Raw genomic sequence first — 23,768 nt, 5'->3', positions numbered from 1 at the left:
ATGCAGCCAGTGTTGTGGATGCGGATGTCGGAGATGTTCTTGCTACTTTTGTGGTGGCTGCCACAGCATTTCTGATGAAGCTTTTTTGTATGTATATATATATATATATATATATATATATATATATATATATATATATATATATATATATATTTATATATATACTTCTGGGTATGTTGTGTTGCTGCTGATATACTTCTGCTGGAGCACGATGGTTTAGCCTGAACTTTGAGCTGAGCCCGACACCCACATTATGGGCTACATTCGTCATGACTACACGTGTTAAACTCTTATGTGGTGTGGTTGGTGGGTGTCACACAGCAGCCGGCCAGGGAAGAGCTTCCCTCCTAACTCAGAAGCGTTGAAGCGATGGCCGGAACCATCTTACCCTCCCTTCGTGTGAGAACCGTTGGTCTCGTTTCGTCTCATAATTAAAGCCTCGGGCTAGTACTGCCATCATCTTATAGTCGACCGTACACCTGTCCTCGTCTCTCATACTTCCTGACTTGATGTTGTCCCTCTCTTGTCTCGTATGGGACGGGACGAGATGGTAGGGAGCGAGTGGGGAGGGACGAAGAGACAGCTGAGCATTTTTCGTTCTGATATTCACAATGTTTCACGTGTTCTTTTTTTTCTGTTTTCCATTACTAAAGGATCAGGGGAGGTCGTAGTTCTGTTTAAGGCTTGGACACGTTGAGGACTTTCTTCCGTGACTGGAACCTGGAACATAAAGAAAAAAAGAAAAACTACAGAGTATGGGATGTCTCATGACCCAGCCGGGCAGACCTCACGCTCCCGACCACACAACACGCAACAAACTTATCCCACACAAAGAAAACGGGACATTATTTCTTCTTCTTCGCCAATTAACTACTGAACGTAAACCATCAACTTGTTCCACTCTGAGCAACCCATCATAACAACCACTGTGTGACCTTGACCTCTGACCTCTCGCAAAAAAAAGAGACATACGATCAATAGAACCCACTTAATGTAGCGATGATGATGACGCGTCCGTCAAGTTTGGTTGCCAGATGTCTGTCACTGCGCGTCAAGGTGTTTCGCAAAGTGTGGACGGAAGCCAAGTGTTTGGACGGTTAGACAGACGGTGTGAGGAACGCGACAGCATCACAGGGTCACCACTGACAGAACCTCCCTCACGCTGCAACGGACACCAGTGCAAGTACACATTGCATTCAGTGAAACACGATTTCCTTCAACAGGTTTATATATATATATATATATATATATATATATATATATATATATATATATATATATATATATATATAATCTTCCTCAAGGGAATGAATAACTAGAACAATAACTAGTTGTGATAATTTACAATAATAATCACCTGGGTCACATGATAAACATAGGTTTATACACTTAATCAAGTTAAGCCGAAAAGTTAAAGAAGAAAAGATAGATAATACACCAATAAGATGTAATGTTGAATAGACCGTTCTTACTACACGTATAGAAAATGGTGGGTCATATATATGTAGGCTACTAGTTACTAATGACGATCACAGTGGTTGGGTGAGGCTGGTGTGTGGTACGGTCGAATGAGGTCGATGTGGTTATGGTGTCGAATTGCATCTCCGCCTGAGGGAGGGTGGGTAACGACCATTAGCATCATCATCATGGGATTGCCATGGACGGAACCTGTATATATATTCTCATGAGTCATAAAACTCAACAAGACTAGAACATGTGGTGGTCCGGCTAATGAGCCGTAGGAGTGTCCCGGTGTGAGATGATGACCTCCAATAAACCAGCATTTTGATCACCATTAACGTTGGCCTGAGGCCAGGGGGCGTGACCAGCAGGCAGTCTTCATTACCCTCCATCACCTCACTACCGCTCGTTAATGACGGTCATTAGCTGTGACCTCCACCCGCTTACCTCATCTGGAGGAGGGGCCGCTAACGAGGTAATGAGGCGTCGGGGAGATTTATCCTAAGCATTGGACCCTTGTTCGAGTCGCGAGGCGGGTACCGTCGTGGAGGTGGTGGTCAGTCTGGTGCGTAGTAAAGCTTTACCGTTATCATCACCACAACGTCAAGTGGGAGAGTGTGTGAGGGAAGCTTCCGCAGCGGTGGTGGTCAAGGTGTGAGAGGATCAGGAACGAATGTCTTCACATTTTCTTCACCGTCAAACCTTTCCTCCTTGTGTGTGTGTGTGTGTGTGTGTGTGTGTGTCACTAATTGGGAAAGTAATGGAGAGAAGAAAACATAGAAAAAGACAGAAGGGTAGAATGGAGAAGGTTTCCTTGTATTTCGTCCAGAACACTTAACTGGGCGAGAAGCGTGCATGGGATAGAATGAATTGGATTGATGTGGTATATGGGGAATGACTGAACTGAACTAAAGCGGTCGAGTTGATTCGAGGAGTAGTTTGTGGGGTTTTTTTTTATGGTAGTAGACTCTGGGTTCGAGACATTATACATGACAACAAAAGTGTAGCTCTGTGCATATTTGGGCATTATTCTTCTGTACCCGACGTTGTCTCGCTATGGTGGGAATGTGAATAATGATTACATAATTATCTCACTGGGAAGCCAGAAATGAGCGTCTTTAAGGACGTTTGAAGTCTGCGATATTTTGATTCGTTAAGAAAAAAGTGTAAAACTTGGTGTGTTCCCCTCGGTCATGTCCCAGCTGCCTGGGTAACTGGAGAAGGGAAAGTTGTGTGAGATGTGATGGAGATGTATGGCCCACACCGGCCGGGGGTCCACCTGACCATTAGAGGAACCGGCCAGAGGTGAACACTGATTATGCAGACGAATGCCAGAGAGGAAGATGCGGGCGTGGGCGGCGGAGGGGGGGCGGCAGTAGGGTTGTGGCAGGGAAGGAGGGACAGTAGTTTTTTGGGGGGTTTTAGGGGGGGGGGTGACGCTCATGATTGTTAGGTCAAGATTCGATTAGTAATTAGAGAAGAGGGTGGAGGGTGGGGTGGAAAGGAGAGGGAGGGATGGAGCTGAGTTGGTGATGGAGGGTGGGGTGGGGTATGGTTTGGGCTGAGCCCCGGGTCAGGAAGGTACGTCAGTGAACACGGGGGAACACGGGCTGGAGGCTGCACAGGGGAGTGATGACGATGTAGGTCGGGGGGGGGGGGGTGAGTATATATATATACGGGGGAAAACCAATGATCCACCAGCCTGGTGTCCTGTGTTCCGCTGATGTGTTAATAATTTCACACACACACACACACATACACACACACACACACACACACACACACACACACACACACACACACACACACACCGTTGGACCCTCTCATGACCATTATCACTACATCTTCCCCCGTGGGTTTGACGTTGTCCAGAAGTTTCAGTTTTCGCTCCTGGGTCCAGCACGATAGAGAGGGGAGGGAGTGTGTCATGAGACTCGTATGGTAAGAACCTACCGTAGAAGGCCATGTATTAACCCCGTGTTTACAGCGGTCATCACAGCCTGGCACCACACGCACCTGCCCTCCCTCACCCGCCCATCATGTGAGGCAACACGTGTGTTTATGGTATATTAACCTGAGCGATGCCGCAACATTACCTGTGGTTAAGAGGTGATGGGAAGAACTGGTTTCTTCGTAGTGCCTCCCTGTACACACTCGGGGAAGACCAGGAGTGTGTACGGGTGTGTTTTTTTTTTTCCCTAAGTCCAGGTAGTGAGGGGCGGAGGTGATTAAGTTATAGTAGGTTAGTGGAGAGGTGCTGGGCCTGTGAAGGAGGTAGACGCGGCCACGGGGTAACCTTCTCTACTCTCTGTATTCTTTTCTTTTTTTTTCTATTTTTTGCGTCGCCGCACGCCGCCCGCAGGAAGGGTAAGAGTGCGGCATGAATTCGCGGAACTTGCGGGAAACATCAGAATCAGAGGGAAGGAGATGGGCTGCTGGATGGCAGATCAGGGGTTAGTTAGATGTACCGATGAAGGTAGATATAGCAGAGGCGTGGGCTGGAGGTAGTGGGGGCAGTAGAGGCGTGGGCTGGAGGTAGTGAAGGCAGTAGAGGCGAGGGGTGGAGGTAGTGAGGGTAGTAGAGGCGTGGGCTGGAGGTAGTGAGGGCACTAGAGGCGTGGGCTGGAGGTAGTGAGGGCACTAGAGGCGTGGGCTGGAGGTAGTGAGGGCACTAGAGGTGTGGGCTGGAGGGAGTGAGGGCAGTAGAGGCGTGGGCTGGAGGTAGTCAGGGTAGTAGAGACGTGGGCTGGAGGGAGTGAGGGCAGTAGAGGCGTGGGCTGGAGGTAGTGAGGGCAGTAGAGGTGTAGGCTGGAGGGAGTGAGGGCAGTAGAGGTGTAGGCTGGAGGTAGTGAGGGCAGTAGAGGTGTAGGCTGGAGGTAGTGAGGGCAGTAGAGGCGTGGGCTGGAGGTAGTGAGGGCAGTAGAGGCGTGGGCTGGAGGGAGTGAGGGCAGTAGAGGCGTGGGCTGGAGGGAGTGAGGGCAGTAGAGGCGTGGGCTGGAGGGAGTGAGGGCAGTAGAGGCGTGGGCTGGAGGTAGTGAGGGCAGTAGAGGGTATACCCAGTACAACACACCTACCGGTCTTACAGACCCAGTACTCGGCCGACGCTGAGTGATGGCTGCCGTGCGTGTGGCCACAGCGGACCTGGGGATGAACACAGCCGACCTCGGGGTCTCACGGGACTCCTGCCGCAGGACAAGAGAGAGAGAGAGAGAGAGAGAGAGAGAGAGAGAGAGAGAGAGAGAGAGAGAGAGAGAGAGAGAGAGAGTACCTGCCCTAACAATGGCTCGCCGCTCACCTTTCATCTGCTAACGAGAGATTCATCATTAAGACCAGGGTGGTGTGGGGGGGCGGCCACAGCTGCAGGGGTCCCCTCATGATCAGGGGGGAATACAATTGTTTACATGACGGATCCGTGACTCTGTAACACAGTACGTTGTGAGGTGTTACAGTACGTCACAGTCTGATACAGTATGTGATAAGGTGTTACATTGTCGCAGTGTAACATAGTTCGTGATAAGGTGTTACATAGTCACAGTTTAACTACATGATGAGGTGTTACATTACGTTATAGTGTAATACAGCACGCGATAATTTGTTACATGTCACACTGTAACACGGTACGTGTTACGGTGTTGCATTGTGTCACAGGGTAACACAAAACATGATAAGGTGTTACATTAAGTCACAGGGTAACACAGAATGCATGCTGGTTAGGTGGTGCCTAACCTGGTAACGTACACTGTAACAAGTTAGCACAGTACTGAGCATTATGCTGCAATACTTAACAAAGCAACACAGTACGTAACAGTGAGGCATGATACGTCACAAGACAGTTCGTAACAAAGCAGCACTACGTAACTAGGCAACACAGTACGTAACCGATTAATACAGCGCGTAACACAGTAGCGAGGTGAGTAAGATGGTGTTCGCCTTGCTACACCCACCAGGCCCCAGGCTCAGGTAGTGCTGGTAAAAGTAGGTCAGGAAGTTGGTGTGGGCGGTCGGTCGGTGCTCATCTGTGCTGGAGGACCGCTCCTGTGGCACACGGTATGGCTCCTCCCTCCCCTGCCAGGCCAGGACTGTCCCCTCCTCGCACATTGATGAACCCATCTCGTTATGGCTAGCCAACCATAACGTCATTGCCACTGGTCAGTGTGGCGTCTGTACTGTACATTTCTCTGTACACTGATGGTGATTTTTTTTTTTCTCCTCTTCCTCTGGCAAATGTTGATGTGGTCCAGCCATCGCAAGTATCCGCACATGACACCAACACACGTCACGCTGGAGGAATTACGTTCGTCTCGGTAGTATAAAACTTGTCATGTGTCTTATGACGTAGGTCCTCCACCCCTTCACGTGGGGGGTTGGTAGGCCATGTCGTAACCTGAGCTTCCGTGAATAGTAAGTCATCCAGTGTAGATCCCTCGGTCCAGTGCTGGTGGTTGGGGTCGGGGGTAATTCCTATCGCGAAGGTTCACCGTTGAGGAATTAGTTGCAACAAAGGATAAAAAAATGTGCTTGGCGTACTTCTGAAACTCTGTAAATATCAAACAAAAAAAGGCTATATTTTTACCCTGTGAAGATTTAGCGCTTCAGTAATCCCTGGTGATTTAGTAATTTCAGGGGATTTAGCAGCCTAGATTAGGTTATTAAGGTAAAGACAAACAAACAGTGTGAATGTTCATATGTGGAGGTAGAGGGCAGAACGCTGTGGAGGAGTGAGGACAGACGTTTGAGAAAGACGTGGACGTCGTGCTCGACCATCCGGGAGGTGATGGGTACGTGGGTCTTGAGGCCACACAACCCACCAGCAGCCAGACTGGGTAGGGTAACACCTGGGTCAGGTCAGGGACCGAGCTCTGGGAGCAGACGACCTCCGTGGCTATCTTTAAGGCACACCTAAGATAACATGTAGTCATGTTATCATGTAATCATGTTATCATATAGACTGGCTTTCCATTGGGCATTACTGTGTAAATCTGGTCATGTCAGTATGGTAGCCAGACAATGTTCGTATAGATAGCAATATAGTCACAGGTGTACATCCTGGTATGCCAGGTGTAGGCTGGGTTAGCTCTGCCACGTAGCCAGTAGGATAACCATAACACTTCCCAGCCTCAGTGTAGTTCAGCGTGGACTCTCTCACTGCCTCGGGTATGACCGTCCGACCGTCGAACACGACGGTAGGACCCAGGCGTATGGGGGACCTGACCTTTGACCTGACGATTAAGTACCAGGTCAATTCATGTCATCATATCTAAATTACATCATATCTATATTACGTACCGTTGTCCTGAAAGGTTGATTTGTTACGTGGGTGTGACTGAGGCGTGGATGATCTGATGGATGATTAGGGTGATGGATGTCTGGCTCAGGTGGATACTTGTCTGGCTGGCTGACTATGGATGCAAGGCCGTGTCACTGGTTGGCTAGATTCGTAAGGATGGCTCACTCAGGATGTGTGTATGTGTATGTTGCTCGTGAGATGATGGTAGATGGTTGGCCGTGGATGAGTAGTTGGATGACTCAGGGTAGAGGCGCTGGTGGGTGTATGGATGATGGATGAGACAATGGCAGACAAGATCCAGGATGTTGTGTCTACCTGACCGACCTCCAGTCCGGCCCCGTGACCCACACAGACCACTGGCTGGCTGGCTGACTGACTGAGTGAGTGGGTCAGGAAGAAGTTGGCCCCGCGGGGTTTATGCTCTTCAGGAAGATAACAGGAGTGTTCCCTAGGGAGCGGTGCTCATCATGATGGCAAAACACCGTGAGCGCAGGTTATATCGCGGTATAAAGAAAACGAGAGACGGGTGCACAAAACCCAGGAAGAATGGCGCGTATGTAGGATAAATACAGCCTTTACCACACCAGCCGTCGGGGTGGCAACGTAAACATCATGTTTATTTTGCCTTACATGACACAGCATGGAATTTGAAAGCACCACCTCGTACATTATTTGCACACACACACACACACACACAGTCCTGGATCCACGTGATATCTGGGCCAGGAAAGTACAGTACAGTATGTACTTTCCCTCATAATCTTTCACTCCAGTACTTGCTGGAACCTGGAAACGACGGCTCTTTAACCGTGTTTTTTCCCCTCTGCATTGTCGCTCTTGGAAATGGACCATAACTTATGGAACGCAGAAATATTAGTTATTAGTGACTGTGGAAACTTGGAAAGTCGTTCATCGTCTGCTCCAACGTTAGGGGGGGGGGGGGGGGCTGCGTTAAGATTCCAACCCTGACTTAAGCTGCAGTACATGTTCTTTTGACAGACATAAACAGAAAAGATAATTATATAAAATGAACAAAAACATAATCCCTAGATGACCACACAGGCAGAAGTCTAGCAGAAGCATAACAACACAGCAAAACATATGAAGGAACGTGTACACAGACATGGTTAATACCGGGTCGTGACATACATAAGAATGTTACAAAAAGAGAGAAAAAAATACACAGGACGCTAATGTTAATACAACAGTTTGGATACACGAGAGAGAGAACATACACCTGTACCACGAAAGACCATACAGTGTAGTACATGAGTACACTTACATGTAAGCAGTACATGACATAATACATGCAATATGAAAAAAACATTCATAAATACAATAGAACATGACCTCTCGGTAGTAGTCGTCAGGCAAGCAGCGACCAGGGAGGTACAACCTCCTGGGTATGGGAAGTGTTAGTGATGGGAACGTAGTGAGTCAGCAGTGCGGTGCTTGTCACGTTCCATCAGGCAGGTCGCTGTCTTCCTGGCTCACCTACAAGTAGGTTGCTGGCATTCAGTCCATAAGTACACACATTTTGCCCCACACATTACACTCGACAGCACGCAACTCGCACGATTCTTCCCTCGAGATTTTCTCCTCTTATGTTATACAACAAACTTTGAGACGTACCGAAATGATGATCCTCCATCGCTGGGTCGGAATTGTGTCGCCGGTCGAGGAAGGTTGGGTGGTTCCCAGGGACACTTTGACCGTCATCAAGTGACTGGGACCCACCGTACCTCCTCCTGACGATGCTGCTAGGCCTGTTGTGTTTCTCTGTCCACTTCTGCAGCATCCGTGGTCTCGGATCCAACCTCCCTTCTGTTGAACACAGTCTATCTTCGTCCTCTTCTTGTCTGATTCTTCTCTATGAATCTCAGCTGTTCAAGGCTGCCTCTGCTTTACATTAGCAAATCTCTGACTATAACCTCAACCACCGTTTTCGCTCCATTACAGCAACACCATTCGCTCTACGTGTCCACCTTGAGTTCTCCACTTTTGAAGCTATGTGGCTCAGAATTTCTTAACCTTATGAATAAAACTTTGTTTTTATGCTTTGTGTATTTTCTTCCGAATTTTTCCAGATGTGTACACCTCTTTGAGGTCTTGTCTTGTTGCCTTGAAGCACTGCTTTCGTCTCATCCATGTTCTGGCATCCTTTATGCTGGAAATGTCGTTGTGCATCACAAAGATTGGTTAGGCTCTACTTGGCCTTGATCCCTTTGAAATCGAGGCCCTTTCTGTTTCCTTCCTTAATGATCCGGAACAGCTGAACACACAAGTTCCCGATCATTTTAGCTACTCAAGACTCTCGATATCTCTCCCATTAAGCCACCCCGTTATACATACATTATTCCTATTCCCTCACGGTTATCTAACCCCGCTCTAATCTCCGTAAATCCAGCTCGTTCTGACAACACTCGATCCCTCACCCCTTCGATGCACCATCTTTAGTATTGTGGGATGCCTCCAGCTGTGCTGACCATACAGCGAATTGGAGTCCTACGTCCGATTGCTCCTGCTCTGATGCTCGTCACGTCAGTGTGGAGTGTATCGGCCCATCGTATTCCTCCCACCTCCTGTATCTCGCTCCATCTTCATTTCTGATCATAGTCTTTGCAAAGCTCTTGTTCGTAGTCAACCACACCTTGATAGATAAAATAGTTATGCTGATTTGACTTTTCTCTGTACGGGTGAATCTTTCTGGTCCTTAACTAAAATATTTTCAACTACTTTAACTCGACATTTCCTTCCTTCCTTCCGACTTGGCCAATCTGTATGCAACTCAGACAAAGCCGCTCCTTTTGGTATCTCATTCTTCCTATGAACAGCTACAGAGGTTCTATTCGTCCCAGTTTCGAGTGCTGCTCTCATGTTTTGGTGTAGTGCTTCCTCCATTTCCTTCTGTCTCTATCTTAGCAGGGATGAATCAGAAGCCTTCTGTCGTATTGTAACTCTCCAGCTGTCACCTCACCTCTCTACAACCCTCTGTTTCTGAGCACCGTAGTGTTGCTGTCCTCTACTGTTTATAGTTATATTTCGGTGACTGTTGACGTGAGCTGCCTGCCTGTGTCCCTGCCGCCAAGGTTTGGACTTGCTGCACGCGCTTGGCTAATGCTTCCCATAGCTTCTGTGTAGAGACCGGCCTTTCGAGGAGTGACCGTTCTAATACTTCTTTTTCTTTCCCCCAGCAAAGCTGTGGACTCCTCTGTCTCTGTCGTTTTTCTCTCATCCTACAACCTTTCCTCCTTAAGAGTCAGTACTACAATCACCTAAGGAGCTTTGATTTTCACTGCATTCTTTCTCTCGTACACTTCATCTGAAATGACCGGGGTTAATGCATGTTTGTCCCCACCTGAGAGAGAGAGAGAGAGAGAGAGAGAGAGAGAGAGAGAGAGAGAGAGAGAGAGAGAGAGAGAGAGCATGTATAACATGTCAGCCCCAGAGATCACATACGATCAACCGTATAACTAAAAAAGAAGACACATACACCACCACAGTACATGAGAAAGCATACACACACACACACACACACACACACACACACACACACACACACACACACACACACACACACGCACACACGCACACACACACGTCCAGTTCAAACGACACTGTCTGGTCTCCTTGAAGCTTACAGTTATGGCCCCTCAGTGAAGGGCTGCAGAATTACATATAATGATTGTGAGAGTGTGTGGTGACAGGTCGTGATGAGGGAGCCGGCTGGGGTGGTGTCCAGGTGACAGGTCGTGATGAGGGAGCCGGCTGGGGTGGTGTCCAGTATACAGTAAGAGGTGTATAAAGCAGAGGTGTTCTAGTTATCCCTGTATACAGTGGCTGGTTTATGTACAGTACAGAGCCCGTCTGTATTGATGGACCTATTGGCAGTGGTTGGCCTCCATTGCAGTGGATACCCGCTGTGTGACCTCTCCTGTACAGAGTGTATGGTTACTGGTGAAGGTCGTATGCTCTACGAGGATTGACCCCTGGTGACCTCGCTTGACCTCCGGTGAATTGTTGATCTTGCTAACGAGTTAAACCCCTCAAGAGATGAACAGATTTTCCCGATTAGAGTGACGACGGGTCAGATGGTGGAGCAGCTGGTCCTAGATGACCAGGTGGGGCACGTGGACGCCCCAGGTGGCTGCACCGTGTCCCTGATGACTACGCAGAGTACTCATGGTGTCCCCGGTGGTCCATAGTACACATGGTGTCCCCGGTGGTCCATAGTACACATGGTGTCCCCAGTGGTCCAGAGTACACATGGTGTCCCCGGTGGTCCACGGCCCAGGTGGTGGTGGTGTGTAGCGGGCAGCGTGTGAACGCCACCGTTGTAATTAATGGACAAAGTGCACGATACTGGCTAGCGTCTAAGTGTTGGGGCGAGAGAGTGTTACCACGTCACCGTAAGGGTCATGTCTGCCTCGCTTACACCACGATCTCCAACCTTCCCAGCCTGCGAGTGTGTGGCCCACGCAAATAATGACGGACGGGCTGTAAGCCACAGCTGGCCACAGCAGGGGGTGGCCGGCGCTTGTATTGCCCCACACACACACACACACACACACACACACACACACACACACACACACACACACACACACACACGTGCCATACACAGTCACAAGATGCGTCACACGCAGTAACCAAACACCAGGAGCGTTGCGCAGCATCTCATCTGCTTCCCAATACGTCCTTAGTACATCTCACACCGGTAGCTTTTTTCTTTCAGCCCTTCAGACGCTTCCTAGACACACTATTTAACGCTGTCATTTGTTGGAATGTGACCTCTGACCCAGGGAGACGGAAGTTAAAGGTCATAGAAGGTCACTTTTACTCCCCGCACCTTTTTCAAGGTTTGCCGGACGACTTACTGATTGTGTTTCATCCGCTAAAGCTGACAGCTTGCTGCTGGGTATGGCTGTGTTTGCGTCGTACCCCCGCTGCCTGGTGTGGAGGCAGTTCTCTGGTCCGTACACGTCACCTGCACCTAGGCACATGACGTCAACACAGGATCGTCGTTCAGTTGGGCAGCGGGAGGAGGAGGAGGAGGAGGAGGAGACACAGCCGAACGTAATGCATGAGCATGTCCTGAAGAACTGATCACCAATTCACCACAGTGGAAGGGGCAGTCTGAGGCCAAAGGTCTGTACCAGGCGGAGTCTTGGCGAATGTAATTGTAACAAGACTTTCTCCTAATTCTTTCATCGAAATTGATAATTGTATGTAGGTAAGACAGGCCTAGACGAGGCCAGTTTAATGCAGAAAGTGCTTTAATGTTGTTCATACCTGCAGATAACGTCAACATTTTGGGCCGGACAGAAGATAGTTTTTCAAACCTTCTGGACAAATACTTCCCAAGTGCACTTAATGAGTCAGGGTGCGTAGGGTAGGCGTCTGGGCTGCGGTCTTGGGTAGCTTGATTGATACACTCGTACTAGATAGACTTCATAATCATCTGTATAGTTATACACTTGTGATCGATCCTATAGACCTTCTAGTTAGCCCACACATTTGCTGTCAGGTGGCAGATGCCCATCATAGCTCGTCCACACACCTGCAGGAACCACACGCTTATCCAGGCTATCACCCACAACTGGTAGGTTTAACCTGACTGTCCCACACGTGTCATCAAAAGTAAGAACCTGACAGCCACCCATAGATCTACCCGCCAATTTGCTCATTTTTCTGCCACTCTCACATGTGTTGTTGGTTTAGCCTCATCTGTCACAAGAAACAGCGATTATCATCTATATAAATCTATGTTTCATAACTATGGGGTCGAAAGATCTTGGTCCCACACTGACAAAAACGAAATACCGTAAGTTTGATTATAATTTAGTGTTATATTGACCATCACTGGGAAATTGAACGATAAAAACTGCCATGATTTTGTTGGGAGTGAATTATATCGGTATGGCTGTGAAAAAGAACAAAAAATCGAATAAAGAAATTGAGATGATTCAGTAATTATTGAGTGAGTAGCCTGGGTTAGCATGGTATTGGTCAAGGTGAAAAATGATGAAAGTTTGAATTAGGAGATGAAAGACATGTGTCCAGTTGAATCAGTTGGTTTCCCCTTCGTCGTGTGTGTACTTGACGCGTTAGGAAATGATTGCTCACAAAAGTGAGTATGTTGATCATCATCCGTGTTCACGTTAAGCCAGTGTCACACTAGATGAACTCAACAACATATTGATCACAAAGCCTCGTCCAGGCGACGTCTTAGTCGTGTAATTTCGTAAATATTTTTGAAGCCTCGACTCCACCTTGATGCCCTCTGCCTCCCTCCAGTACTACTCGTCCCACTGGCGAAAGACACACTGATGTAACTCACACCACTGCAGGCCAGAACACACCCCCGGCAGCAAGCAAGACCCACACATTGCGTATTAATAATCTAGATCACAATATTTATATTTTTTTGTTCAGTGTTGGCTGAGACGACACGGTAACTGAGGCCCTGATCATGGTCATCTCATTAACGCGATATATATATATATATATATATATATATATATATATATATATATATATATATATATATATATATATAATTTTTTTTATTTATCAATTATACTTTGTCGCTGTCTCCCGCGAGGTAGCGCATATAGGGCCATTTCTTTCGTCTGTTTCCTTGCGCTACCTCGCAAACGCGGGAGACAGCGACAAAGCAAAAAAAAAAAAAAAATATATATATATATATATATATATATATATATATATATATATATATATGTGTATATATCTATCTATCTATCTATCTATCTATATATATATATATATATATATATATATATATATGTATATGTATATATATTCCTTTTTTCTTTTTTTCATACTTGATTGCCGTTTTCCTTATGAGCAAAGAAGCGCCAGGAAGCAGACGACGAAAGACACATCCACTCACACATACATACACATACATATATGTACGTCCATGCATATATATATATATATATATATATATATATATATATATATATATATATATATATATATATATATATATATATATTCTCATATGAATATTCAAAGTTGCTCGCCTTCATTGATTCCCGACGCCCCCCTCCCACACACACACACACACAGGAAACAGCACAAATGCATGAATGAAAAGAAAAAAGATTATATATATATATATATATATATATATATATATATATATATATATATATATATATATGTGTGTGTGTGTGTGTGTGTGTGTGTGTGTGTGTGTGTGTCTGTGTGTGTTTTATATACACTTTTCTCTCCCACACCCGATCGTCACTCCCTGCGTCAGCGGGGTAGCACCAGGAAACAGACGGAGAAAGGCCACATCCGCTCACATACATACACGAGGGGCAAGTATGAAGTCTGTTGGGGATGAGAGAGCTTGGGAAGTGAGTCAGTTGTTGTTCGCTGATGATACAGCGCTGGTGGCGGATTCATGTGAGAAACTGCAGAAGCTGGTGACGGAGTTTGGTAAAGTGTGTGGAAGAAGAAAGTTAAGAGTAAATGTGAATAAGAGCAAGGTTATTAGGTACAGTAGGGTTGAGGGTCAAGTCAATTGGGAGGTGAGTTTGAATGGTGAAAAACTGGAGGAAGTGAAGTGTTTTAGATATCTGGGAGTGGATCTGTCAGCGGATGGAACCATGGAAGCGGAAGTGGATCATAGGGTGGGGGAGGGGGCGAAAATTTTGGGAGCCTTGAAAAATGTGTGGAAGTCGAGAACATTATCCCGGAAAGCAAAAATGGGTATGTTTGAAGGAATAGTAGTTCCAACAATGTTGTATGGTTGCGAGGCGTGGGCTATGGATAGAGTTGTGCGCAGGAGGATGGATGTGCTGGAAATGAGATGTTTGAGGACAATGTGTGGTGTGAGGTGGTTTGATCGAGTAAGTAACGTAAGGGTAAGAGAGATGTGTGGAAATAAAAAGAGCGTGGTTGAGAGAGCAGAAGAGGGTGTTTTAAAATGGTTTGGGCACATGGAGAGAATGAGTGAGGAAAGATTGACCAAGAGGATATATGTGTCGGAGGTGGAGGGAACGAGGAGAAGAGGGAGACCAAATTGGAGGTGGAAAGATGGAGTGAAAAAGATTTTGTGTGATCGGGGCCTGAACATGCAGGAGGGTGAAAGGAGGGCAAGGAATAGAGTGAATTGGAGCGATGTGGTATACAGGGGTTGACGTGCTGTCAGTGGATTGAATCAAGGCATGTGAAGCGTCTGGGGTAAACCATGGAAAGCTGTGTAGGTATGTATATTTGTGTGTGTGGACGTGTGTATGTACATGTGTATGGGGGGGGGTTGGGCCATTTCTTTCGTCTGTTTCCTTGCGCTACCTCGCAAACGCGGGAGACAGCGACAAAGTATAAAAAAAAAAAAAAAAAAAAAAATATATATATATATATATATATATATATAAATATATATATATGTATATATACCAACCCCTAATGGAAGATGAACAGCTTAACTGTGGACTCACTGCCACATCTACGATTCGAACCTATACTCTCAACCCCAGGCGGCTCGTGAATGCGTCACGGTGAGGACCGCCGGTAACCACTACACCACGGAGGTCCATGAAATACCTCCTACCTCATGATCAGAAAATCCAAGTGTATGTCATCTGACCCCACCCACCTGCTAGCTATCCCACACGTGTCTGGCCCCCATACATGGCTGATAATTCATGTGGACACGTAGGAGGGAGGGAGGCAGGCAGTCATGCTTGCAGATGCGTTTCCACAAGCAGTAAGCAGCGAGCACGTCATTAGTGTTGTTCCAGCCAGCGATAACGGGGCGTGCCGCCAGATTTTCAGCTATCGCCTTCCTCATTATTACACATCAAAGAAAACGAGAATATTATAGCTTACGGCTTTGACTTGGATGGTTTTTGATAAGTTCATCCGTGGTGAGGTGGGTGGGAGTGTTGATGGTGGGCCTGGTGAGGCATCAGTGGTGAGGTGGGTGGGAGTGTTGATGGTGGGCCTGGTGAGGCATCAGTGGTGAGGTGGGTGGGAGTGTTGATGGTGGGCCTGGTGAGGCATCAGTGGTGAGGTGGGTGGGAGTGTTGATGGTGGGCCTGGTGAGGCATCAGTGGTGAGGTGGGCGGGAGTGTTGATGGTTGATCTGGTGAGGGGGTGAGTCGGTGGCTGTCGTCAGGACAAAGGCCGCTTTGATCACCAGCATGACACAGCTCCTGGAAACTGCAGGTTTTTGAAGTTTCTCGCTGGTGGATTCCATCACTGAAGCTTGGAGAGAGAGAGAGAGAGAGAGAGAGAGAGAGAGAGGTGAAGACTCTTTCTCTCTCTTTCCCTGACCCTCACCATCACTGACAGAGGAGGCAGCGGGAGCAGCAACAGATGCGACCTGGCATGAGAGCATTACCAGGTTGGCTTGTATGGTTCACGTTGCACTGAGGGTGTTGGTGGCTGGCGCACGGGAGGATAACTTATGCTCTGACCCCGGGGACCCGCCAGGTGACGCTCATGTCTGCATCATGAACACGCGAACGTAATTCAGTGCACCTTGTGTACGTCTTCCATTGCTGTACACTTCATATAGATATCCCATTGTGTCGTTGAGTGTTACGTTCAGCCATGTCATATACACATCATCGTGTGCATGTGAGTGAGGCATATATACTCACCCGCGGGCTTACACAGTGGGTGTCGCGTGTATGTGAGCGTGCCAGAGGTCTGGTGACCCACATTAATTGGAAACAGTTTAAAACAGCGGCACGTGACGCCGTTCGTCCTGGCTTGTATATATACATGCTGGGGCCTTAGCCAGAGCCTATAACCAGCTGCCGTTGGTAGGGCCCGTGTCCTGGAGCCTTCAGTAGGGCCCGTGTCCTGGAGCCGTTGATAGGGCCCGTGTCCTGGAGCCGTTGGTAGGGCCCGTGTCCTGGAGCCGTTGGTAGGGCCCGTGTCATGGAGTCTTCGGTAGGGCTCGTGTCCTGGAGTCTTCGGTAGGGCCCGTGTCCTGGAGCCACCGTCCGTGCCCTTGCCCAACAGTCGTCAGAGGGGCCCTTGTTCAGCAGTTGTTGGTGAGCCCCGTCTCCCGCAGCCGTTCCCGGAGCCCGGGTCTAGTAGGTAGCGTTGGGCAATAATTAAATTCCACGTCCGGTAATTTCCATCACGTGTCCGAGACTCATCATCATGTATCCGGCAGTGTCCTGAGCCGGCCGGACGGACAGCAACGATTAATTACGTGAATAAAAGTGTGATTGGCGTAGCACGGAAGATGATGGATCGTACTGCCCTCCCTCTCTCTCTCTCTCTCTCTCTCTCTCTCTCTCTCTCTCTCTCTCTCTCTCTCTCTCTCACACACATCGTACCTTCGCTGATGAAAAATCACAGATGGGTTGATAACATCAGCCAGTATGCACCACAGAGGCGGCCCTCTCGTGACTTGCGCCCGGGCTACCCTAATTCGCAGATCACACACACACACACACACACACACACACACACACACACACACACACACATCACTCGGTCGGCCCAACGCGTCGGGTTGGGTGGTAAGAGGAGTCGGATCCTCCTCCTGGATATGACCTGGGGACGGCTCCTCCTCCTCCTGCTGGTCGTAGGCTGGGTTCCCAGCAGGCAGGACCTGGCAGGTGACGTCCTCTGCTGTGCCTGCTGCTGTGAAATATGAGGGCGTCCTGCTGGGCACGTGGCTCATGTGTCACAGTGTGGACTTGTGTTCCTCATTACCCGGAACTTACCTGAGTTTTGATTGAAGATCATAATTACATGCAAAGGAATCTGCATGATTGCCATGGGAGGAAACCTTTAGAAATGATAACATTATTGATGATATATATATATATATATATATATATATATATATATATATATATATATATATATATATATGATATTGTCCCTACCATAATTAAACGCCGTTTCCCGCGATAGCGAGGTAGCGCCAAAAACAGACAAGGAAAGGCCACACCCGCATACATCCATTCTCTAGCTGTCACGTGTAATACACCGAAACCACATCATATCCACCCCAGGCCCACACAGACCTTTCCATGGTTTACCTCGGACGCTTCGCATGCCCTTGTCCAGTCCACGTCGACCCCAGCATACCACATCGTTCCAATTCACTCTTATCAATATAATGTTCATAATTTTTAACATGATTAAATTAAGCACTTGATTCTTGTCCACTTCTTATACAATATTTATGTTGCTTAAGAGTAACAGAAAGATCCTTACCAGCCTGCCCGATATTGATTGTAATAGTGCTAATTCTGGTATAAACTGTAACTCCTTGACCAAGACAAATATCATTGAGTCTTTTGTTGAGTACACTTAGAATTGACGCATGAATAGTAGTAAAGGCCAATACAAACTGGATAGTTTGTTGTAGGCAAAATTTGTGAACGGTTCCCTGTCTTGTCCACATATTGAAATTAATGACAGGCCGGGACGGTGCCAGACCCGAACACCACAAACCAGAAACACTTGTGTACCAACGGCATCTTAGCTCCGCCTCTTCTATGTATATAGACTGACTGTTGTAAGTCTTGTATCTCATTCTTGTATCTCCGCTGACGATGTGATCACTACACGAAAGTGCACCTAGGAATTTCTTTAATATTCCTCATGGTTATCAACAATATATATATATATATATATATATATATATATATATATATATATATATATATATATATATATATGTTGGAATGGATTCCACACGGCTCTTCTATTACTTTTCTACAAGCTGTCCTGGACTCTCTCCTTTCGTTTTCCCCGTGGACTCATAGGAATATATATATATATATATATATATATATATATATATATATATATATATATATATATATATATATATATATATTACTACCATACAAAACCCAGTAATGCTGTATCTATTATGTAGTGCTTCAACATCTATGTCGCAATATTTTTTTTTCCACACACCACCGCCTCTCGCTGTTAATGTAGACCCGGTCTAAGTACCTGAGCACCGGCTGAACCTCCTGAGCTGGGTGGCGACAAGTGTTGTTAAAGTAATCCGTAAATAATGTAATATTACAAAACTTGGAAGATCCAAGTGGAAATCACGACCTCCTACGGGGACTATCACCGTGCGCGGGTTTTGAGCCCAGCTCTGAGACAGGGTTACCGTCTGTCGCAGCTGGCTCATCATATGTTGAGCCACAAGACGACCGACCATCTATACGGTCAGTCCCACGTGTCAGTGATATTCCTCAACGAAGCATGTTGTGGGTGAAGTGTGATGGTTGACAGACGGAGCCTGGTGGTGTAAACCCTGATGGCCTCTGTCGTGAGCCACTGGGAAGGAAGAAGGGCGCGGCCGACTGGTGGTGGTGATGGCCCGGCACCACTACGACCAGCGTCATCGTTGCTCGTGATGGGAACGGGTCGTCCCCGCGGGTAGTGGTTGTCCACGACAACGTGACTGAAGACGCTGGTCTCCTGTCTGCATGTCGTGTCCTCAGGAATCCGTGAATTCATCAGTAAAGTTACTCTCTCTGAATTTCGCCAGCATTCTGCGTTATGAGTCTAACCCGAATCGTATGAGTTACTGAAAAACCATAGGCAGTAAATTGATCATAGTGGCAGCCGTGGACGACATGTCTGGTAAGAGTACCACACCACCCTCGTAATCTATAGCGAATTAAAAGATATTTTAGTGGTTGTACAGCGCAGCATACAGGTGTAAACCCCGAGGCATATTACTCTCAGATGTTAATTGTTCTCTGCCTCCTTGTCCTCATCCTAATATATATATATATATATATATATATATATATATATATATATATATATATATATATATATATATATATATATATATGTGTGTGTGTGTGTGTGTGTGTGTGTGTGTGTGTGTGTGTGTATCAGAATACATAAATTGATGGGGAGGTGGTAGAGTGGTTGGCCCAGACTGGTGTGACATTCCCTGGCGGGTCGCTCCGGGAGGCGAGGCGACCGGTGGGTGGGGTGTGATGCTGCCAGCCGACGATGTTATCTGGTACCCGCCGCCATTGTGGCCGTGTTGACTAATGTGTGGTGAGGGCGGCGGGCAGCCCCGCGCCGTACCCAGGCTTGTTCTGACGATAACCATCAGCAAATGTTGATTGGAAAACTGCTGGCGTGTGACACTGTGTGGCGGAACGCTCGCTCTCGCCCAGCCTCAAGGAACAGCATTACTCTTATTTTTTAAAGTTATGCATGAGGCAAGAATTGGACATGACTGTATATATATATATATATATATATATATGGGTGTGTGTGTGGAACGGGGGGGCTGGAAGTCTTCCCCTCTCGTTTTTAATTTTCCAAAAGAAGGAACAGAGAAGGGGACCAAGTGAGGATATTTCCTCAAAGGCTCAGTGCTCTGTTCTTTACGCTACCTCGCTGACGCGGGAAATGGCGAACAGTATGAAAAAAAATGTGTGTGTGTGTGTGTGTGTGTGTGTGTGTGTATGTAAAATTATAGTGCATATGAACGCGCTCTTCCATATGATGTACAAAACTCCAACAGCCAGAATTGAACCCGGGACCCCTGTTTAGCAGGCGGGAGCACTACTGCTAGACTACGATAATCCAGGTCCCGGGTTCGATCCTGGCTGTTGGAGGTTTGTATGTTATATATATATATATATATATATATATATATATATATATATATATATATATATATATATATATTAGAGAGAGAGAGAGAGAGAGAGAGAGAGAGAGAGAGAGAGAGAGAGAGAGAGAGAGAGAGCGCTGTGGTCCATTGCGTGAGTTGGAACATTTCGGACTAGGTCCGCATTGTATTAGAGATGGACACTTGCAGTAGCAGACGCCACGCAGTCATTGTATCGCCAAACAATAGCTTTATCTTCCCTCCACGTCATCTTCAACACGCACGCCTGGTGATCGCCCCCACACGGACACCTCAACATTCGTTAATTGCAAAAATGGCATCGCTTAATCCCTTCTTTCCCCCCTCCGAGGAACGTGGCTCTGGTCGCATGAGGTGGATCTATATCGCTCAGAAAATGTTTTCAAACTCGCTTACGTAATGCACATTCTCTGAATAGTTAGTCGACCAGGACTCCCGAAAGTAAGTGATGTGTTATGCTTGTTGTTGTGTGTGTGTGTGTGGATAATCCTTTTCCTCAGTTTTGTGTCAGTGTGGTGAGTGTTGGAGTAGCGTGAGGTAGTCTCGTGACCTAACCTGTTGTTCAGTTCCCAGAAACTGAGGTGTAAGCGGCCCAAGGCCACACTTCCATCGCACACTTTTACTTCTTATTAGGTAATATGGCAAGCAAGGCAAAACATTAAGAAGAAAAAACACAAACTAAAGTGATGTCCTGGACTTGATAAATCGCCTCGGGAATGCTGCAGTGATTTGACATAACCCAGTAATCGTATTAAAAGTATATTCTCAGTAGGATAGCTTTATGAGAGAGAAGCTAGCATGATTATGGGTAATCCATGTAGCTTACTGACGAGAGAAGAAACGTAAATATAGAAGTTAAGAAAATGCACCAAAATCTGCAGATTTTCCAGCTTTGAGAAGTCAACTTAACCAAAGATTTTTGTATGGGTCGTCCATCACTGTGCAGTCTGGTGCCGCCCGCCACACTGGCTGTTGTAAATGGTATTCTTGTATGTTAATGTTTCTACATATGATTCAGGCAGTGTTGCTCAAGGTTTGTGAACATTTCGCTTACTGCAGAAGGATGCCTTGAGCATTACTGCCAATCATTGTTAACCGTTTCTGACAGTTTAAGTCTAATTCAATGATTGAGTCAGTCCTGGATATTGTGAGCACATTGGATCCTCTTTTGCGCCAGCGGCCGCAGGATGGGTGAGAGTACACTGTAAACTCGTTGTTATGAAGCCAAAAAAACAAAGAAAAACCTCCCACCGTCACTCTCGGAAACCGCACGGCCGGACCCTGGCCAGCAGGTAACGAGGGCTAGGTCACTCGTGATGGTCCACGGTACAAACAACTGACCACACGTGTGTTTCACTGGCTTGGGTGATCCTGCAACTTTACGTAGTGAGACTGTAATAACTGTGTGGAGAGAAACCTTCACACACTTAGCCGCAGTGGTGGCAGTAAAGACGGTACCAGGCGTATTTGTAAAGAGTTTGACGACGTAGTTTAGCACAATACGCATGTCAGAGGTCCTGGGTTGGTTGTTCTGAGTAAACTCTACTGTTTTATGATGATGCTCATTACGCATGTATTTCAGGTCATGAGCAGCGATACCAACGAAAGTTGACAACAAATTAGTTATTAGGGTTGTGAGTGAGTGTGGACACTTCAGTTATACCACAGAACTAATGGGTGATTTGTGCGCCACTCACTAGGACTTGCATCTGGAAGTCGTGTCGATACCTCCTCCTCAACAGAAATTCTTGGCTGCAGTGTCTTTTGAACGATGTATCACCGCCTGCACGTATCAGTCACCGCTTGAGCATAACAGTACGACCCTTCAGCACGACCCCCTGGCAAAGAGTCGTATCGTCGTGCTTACGGGATCAACATCTTTCATGGCGTGTCCTGACGCCTCACAGTGCGGGACGATGGAAGCAGCGGGCTGCGGCTCGTGTGCTATGAGCGAGTGGGTCATTATGCTGCTACTATGGCAAAAACTTTCCTCGGAGGCAGTAAGCCTGACGGTGATGGTACAGTGATCAAGTTTCACTAACTAGCGCAATGATGGAATGATGGTGGTCGTCAGCAGCAAGAGTTCCTGTACAGGGAACGGTGTCACCAGTTAACACTTCAAAAGTTTCTACTGCCATAATGTCGATTTGCAGATTTATCTGTCTGCAGTTTGTAATCAAACATCTTTGTAGTCGTGTTCGATGTACAGAGTTACTCGTATGCAAGTCTGCTGTTACCCGTACACACGAGTCGGTTGAAAGTATTGAATTAAAAGATTTATGTGGCAGACTGAGGGAAGTCTGGACCCAGAGCGAGCCATCCGGAGCCCGCCATCACCTGCCAACCCCAAGTCCGGTACGCTGTTATTCAGTGTTGGTGACTGAGCCTCAGTAAAACCCGACATAACTTGACCAAACGCTTTTTGTACCCACTTGAACCATCTTGGGCTGTCTTAATCCCATTGTGAAATGGTTTGAAACCACTTTCTACGTTCCTGTGGTTATATGAAACATCCAGGAACCGCGGAATTAACTCGCACACCTGAAGGATGTCAAGCACAGCTGCGAGTCTCACTGATGACTTCATTAATCAATGTACTTCGAGTTAGTTCATTTGATGAATTGGGTTCACCTCTTCTGGTGATTTCTTATGCCGTAGAATATGATACTGAGTAATTTGATTATAAAATGCTATTTGTAAATACTGTATATTTCATCTGCAATAACTTTTTCAGTAAATAGAAACTTAGAATTTTGTTAAAGAATAAAATGACTTTGAAAACTTATAGAGCAATATATGTTATATATAATGATTCATCTTTCTCTTTTCTACCATATAGGCCTGAGTGCCTGTAATGGTATACCGGAATGTGTGGCATAGTATTTGCAAGATATCATTACCGTGTGAAAGTGGGTTGGTTCCTAGTGAAAGTATTCCACCCTCAACCAAAACAAAGACGCGCGCGCATCAGCCGATGGCGGCAGTGTTGCCACCAACGCATCATGATTCAATCTGGGCCATATGGTTGCTTGCCAGGCGGGAAAAAGACAAATTACCAAGTGATTATTTTCTGACAAATTCTTACACCTAAATGTTCTCGCGTTACTTAATACATGTGGTTTATGTTGACAGAAGACTGGACAATCTTAGACAAGTATTCGGCACAGTAGAACTCCGTGCTCAAGGATGTGGTAACGGTGGTGAGAGACGGGTGTGGCGGGCAGTATACGCTGCGCTAATTTAGGTTCATAAGAGGAGGGGTGTGAGGGAGGGAGGAACCAGAACCAACGACGGTGTATGGTTTGCTCTTGATGATGACGATGACTTCAAAGAGATGAAAGCGATTACCATGAGACGTTGTAACGA

The 23,768-nt window shown here is 46.8% G+C and overlaps 1 protein-coding gene across 4 annotated transcripts in view; it reads left to right on the top strand.

Moving 5' to 3' along the window:
• The window catches only part of LOC139754595 (uncharacterized), a 359,713-nt gene that overhangs the window by 262,287 nt on the left and 73,658 nt on the right, over positions 1-23,768 (top strand). The gene's annotated exons all lie outside the window — the stretch shown is intronic.

The sequence above is a fragment of the Panulirus ornatus genome, chromosome 17, assembly GCF_036320965.1.
Source record: "Panulirus ornatus isolate Po-2019 chromosome 17, ASM3632096v1, whole genome shotgun sequence".
Taxonomy (NCBI): Eukaryota; Metazoa; Arthropoda; class Malacostraca; order Decapoda; family Palinuridae; genus Panulirus; species Panulirus ornatus.
The sequence above is the reverse complement of the archived record's forward strand: the minus strand, read 5'-3'. Positions and strand labels throughout refer to the sequence as shown.